Source organism: Teleopsis dalmanni, chromosome 2, assembly GCF_002237135.1.
Source record: "Teleopsis dalmanni isolate 2A chromosome 2, ASM223713v2, whole genome shotgun sequence".
Taxonomy (NCBI): domain Eukaryota; kingdom Metazoa; phylum Arthropoda; class Insecta; order Diptera; family Diopsidae; genus Teleopsis; species Teleopsis dalmanni.
The window spans coordinates 115,497,076-115,502,455 of record NC_051847.1 but is presented as its reverse complement, the minus strand read 5'-3'; positions in this window follow the sequence as shown (position 1 = coordinate 115,502,455).

Here is a 5,380-nt window from a genome sequence, read left to right as displayed (position 1 = left end):
TTTATAATTTTATTTTTATTTTTAAAAATATTAAAATTTTCATTATGGTAAATATCTAAAATTAATATATTATATTTAAAAACTTCCAAAAATTGAATTGATCTCAAATTTTAATTACTAAATGTTTAGTTTTTATAAATTTACCTTTAAATTATATAGTACTAGTAGGCCTGGACAAATAATATCCTGCCATTGACTGCCTTTTATATAGACTGCACTTTGAAAAGAGCAAATTAAAAAACTATCGTATCGAATTTAAAAACATAATTTTACTCTACATATGTATATAGGTATGTACATATATATATACAGAAAGAATTGTAAACTTACATTCAGTATAGCAAAAGATCGTAAGTTTTTTTTTAACTAAAAATTGAATAAAATTATAATTTGACTATTTAATAATTTTTTAAAGAAATATATATATATATATTTATTTATATATATGTATGTATATACATGTCTAAAATATGCATACATCCATCTTTCGATATCTTTCGAATTGGTTGAACTAAGCGCACTAGAAAATATGTTTACAGACGACATTTCTTCTTTACATATTATGTATGTACATAGATGTATAATTTATTTAATGAATTTATAATAATAACAATATTGCAATAATATGTAAAAGCTGCTACTTTTTATCGTTGCACAAACGATGCTTACACAAAATTTAGGTGCTGAATAAATAGATATTGGCTGGCCATCACTACCAGAAATACTGATTCACTTAAGATCCAAGAATTGGGCCTCTTGCGATGAGGTGAAGTCTGAATTCAAAGATTAATTTGTAGAAATTAATCGAGAATATGTATGATATTCTGATAATAATAACATTTACATACTGTGAGAGTGGCAATAAAAATTATTCTGAATTCAGGCTCAAATATTTATTGACGACATACTGTAGGATGCTGCAGCTTTATTCTCAATAAGAAACTGTTTATTGTGCAACAGTAACAGTTTTCAATCTTCAATCTTCTTCATACACCTCCAATACCATGAGTGTTATCCACGCAATTTATTCTTGACGTTCGGGAACAAGAAGACGTGATTGGGTGCCAAATCAGGACACTACGGCGAATGACCGATCAACTTAATTTTTTGAATGTTCAAATAATCGGCTGTAATAATTATATGTATGTTATATAATTATATGTATGTAAATTCAGTTATGAATATTATTTAATTGTATATGATTAAATAAATGTGTGTCATATTTTTATCATTTAATTAAGATAATGTTAACCTTTATCATTATGGTGTTAAGCTTTAATAACATTTATATTATTTTCAATGATATTTGTTTTAAGATTGCATGACTCATTTTGCTAAATTATTAAAACACATAAAGAACTCTAGGTATTTTGAAAATTTTTTTAATATGTTTGGAATATGAGGTTATTTCGTCACAAATGACTCATTATATCTGCTTTTAAAATTCACACGTCAGTGCTTATGTGTTTTTTACGTTTATTTATAAGTTGTGTCAAATAAAACATTGCCTAAAGACGTCTTTACCAGTTTTTAAGAATTTTCCAGTGTTTTAGACAGACAGACTGACAGACAGCAATTGGCACTCATTTACATTCGCATTTTCACATGGCCATCAACATTAGTATATATAAAAATATGTGTTTGCTTCCTGTATAATTCAAATGGTTCTTTAATTTTTATACTACAATATACATATATTAATACTTGAAGAATCCTACTATTCAATTTGCATCAATTTAGACAGAGATAATAATAAAATGCTATATATAGTATTAATATCATAGTCTATGATTACAATGATAAGAAAAGGTAATTAACTTAATTAAGATTCCAAATTTGTTATTAATTATTTTCTCTCTCAGCAATAATTCTCAATAATTAGAGAATATTTTTTAGTGTAAAATTTGTTGACAATAATTATTGGTTAAAAGTAATTATGAAATGACCATTCGGAATACTTCTAAATATTTTTGTAAACTATTATTTATTAATATTAATATTACATTTTTTTGCATAGTCTAATAAGGATCCAAAGTTTTTAACAATATATACTATATCTATATACTATATCTAATTCTATATAATCGACAAAAGAAAAGTATTATTCAGAGCAGTTTTAATGCAAACTCATCCACTGCCTTTCAGAACTCAATTAAGTGCGGAGATGAGGTAAAGGTAGCAGTAAAAAATACTCTACAAAATTACTCGAGAGAAATCGACATTGAAATATCTAATTCCAATAGCAGGAAACAAAGAGCGTACGTTTCCATTCTAGCAGAATCAGTAAAGAAGTCGTTCAAAACGAGCGTATTCGTGTAGGATTAGTTAAATGCAGAATTAAACTACTTGCGGTTGTGAATCGTTGATTTAAATGCTTTGAAAAAGGGCATCTACAGCATAACTGTAATAGACCAAAAACTAATGAGTTGTGGATTGTCTGCAGAGAAAATGGTTACATAATGTGAGAAAGGTCTTAAACCGATCGACCACACATCAGAAACACGAAAATATTTTAACTCAAAAAATCGTTTACTGATAAAAGATGGTGATTCCCCATTATCATCTTGAAAGTTCTTGAAGACTACATCAGTAGAGACCACAAATATACAAAACACAAGAGAAGAGAAGAGAAACGCAGAAGGAAAAGCTAGAGCAACTAAATATGAAAGACAAGCTCTTTTTTCTAAGTAGGAGTGCCACTACAAAAAAACATTTCTCAGAAAACCCACTATTGGCACTATTGGTAATACTATTAGTAAACTTATAACATCTGTAATAAATAGTATTTTTACAGAACTATGAAAGCAAAAAAAGCAAACTCTTAAAGAAAAAATGAGCGCTTGAACTAGGTGAAGCACACCATCCACTTTATTCGGTGGACACCGCTGGTAAATTACTGAAAAAACTACTAAAGTTAAAGTCGCTATTTCTACAAATAATGCTAATAATCTTTCTCCTAGACAACATTGTTTTAGAGACATCATATCAACACTTGGAGTTACAGAAGGCATAGTAAGAACTCTAAAGAGTGCATAGAAAAAAAATGTTGTCATAGTTGTACAGCAGACTATACCGAATAGTTTCGGCGTAGCGAATCATATCAGAGGCAATATCAGCTGCCTCTGCACCTGACACTGACCTTCGTGATTAGCGACAACATTTCTATTGACTTACATTATTAGAATTACTATTATTAATACTATTTATTATTTTATTGATAAAAGCTACCGACGTTATGTTAGTCGTACATTAAAAAAAATTAGATAATTTGTAAACTTTAAAAACAGAGCAAGTAAGTGATTAGGATAATAATTAAATACTTAATAAGAATTATATATACAGTAATAGTGTGAACAGTAACAATATACACAGTCACAGTGTAAACAGTGACAACATGAACAGTGACAATATGAACAGCGACAACATAAACAGTGACACTATAAACCTCACCTTTATACACAAAGAAAGTTCAGTTTGCATAACATTGCGAAACACCAGCTATCAAAAGCAGTAAAACTAAGTCACAGAGCTTCAACGTCCAAAAATTTGTTTGGATCTAAATTATCCAGAACAATACCTACTCACAATAAATTTTAATTTTATTTTATAGTACAATATCATAAATATTGAGCATGATTCAAAATTTAAGTATCTGGGATGTTCTTTGAATGAGCTTTGGGACCCACATCAAAAAATCAAATGTAGAATTCAAATGACTAGAAATAGTTTCATACGGTACAAAATAATATTGAACAATCCAGAATTTAGTCTAATGCTTAGAATGAGATATATGAAACGTTACGTATGGTCAGTCTTACTCTATGGAGTATAAACTTTGACTCTTAAAACAAGTTCAATAAATAAATTGAAGGTACCTTGAACAGACAAAGTTACCAATGAATAAAGTTACCAATGTTCAGAAGAATGCAACAAGAAAGTGAACTGTTAGAAACCATGATAAAAAGAAAAACAGCATACTTGGGATACATAATACGTACACCCAAATACGAACTGTTGCAACTTTTACTTCAAGACCGTTGAGAAGGTCGTAGAGATGTAGAGTGGAAGCAACTCTGATGGTTAAGGAATATCCGCAGGATTTTGAACTATTGTCGAATTGATACATTCTGCGCGATCGAAAGACCTTTACACAGCGATAGTAAGATAGATTGTACTTTAATGTACATAAAATGATAAAATTGAATACTAACAGTTAAATGTTACATTTTATGATTAGTAATGATAAGTATAATTAAAGAAAAATTTGTAGTATTGACACAATTTGACGCTGACACTCAGAATTAGTAGGCAGTCTAAGAAGATGAAGATATATGTATATATCAAACAGCTATCGGTACGTTTCTTTTATTATAAGTTAGATTAAAAAAATATAAAAATAATAGTTTGCTTTTTATGTGAGGATATTTTTACCAAGATGAATCAGCAAATAAATAATAAAAACCTTTTTGCTTAGTCTATTGAAAAACCCAAATATGATGCCTTTGTTTAACCATTATCAATCCTATATATAATTTTTATTACTGTATACTTTTACATTTAATAAAGTTACTATAACTGTTTTTTACAGCCTATTGAAATTGGAAAAATTAATTGTTTTATGTCATATGCTAGATAATATTACATCTACGTGTACTTCAAAAACAACCTTCTATAAGTTTTTTGCACTTACATCAAGAGTTTCTAGTTTTTTAACCTTTTGCTATTGTAATTCAGATTTCCGTTCAAGGTGATTTTCTTACTACATGCAATTCACTATTGTAAATGAATTACTTTTTGACTTAACGTAGTAGTAGTACGTAAATATGTACATATATACGTATATATAAATAAGTATTATTAGTATGTATGTTACTATATTATTAGTATGTAAGCGCAGTTCTCTTACATTTATGTGTACATTCAGGTCTATAAATTGTTACGTTTTTCGAGATGTAGCGATTTTATTTGAAATACATGTGTGAAGATATCAAGTTAATTTTCAGCTAAATTCTAGAAAGGTAAACCAATAGCTGAATTTTTTAATAATTTCTGTTTTCTCAAGAGAAGATTCCCTTTAATTAAAACTATTTTTTTTTAAATTATAATTGTTGTTTACGGCCCAATGTTCCCCTTGGAACACTATGAAATGAAGAAGAAGTTAATTGTTATTGTCCCTTAAATACCCATTAATATATCTCACTCGAAAACATTAGAAAAATAAACAAGTCAATACTGCTTAAAACATTTAATGTATTTATTCATGGTTTGTACTTCAAATGTAAACCTTCAAAACAATTTTTTGAAGTTATTAGGTATCTCGTAGGTATTAGGTATCTAGTCGTAGGAAGTTGTCAATTGTTGTGCATTGAGTATAAATTTT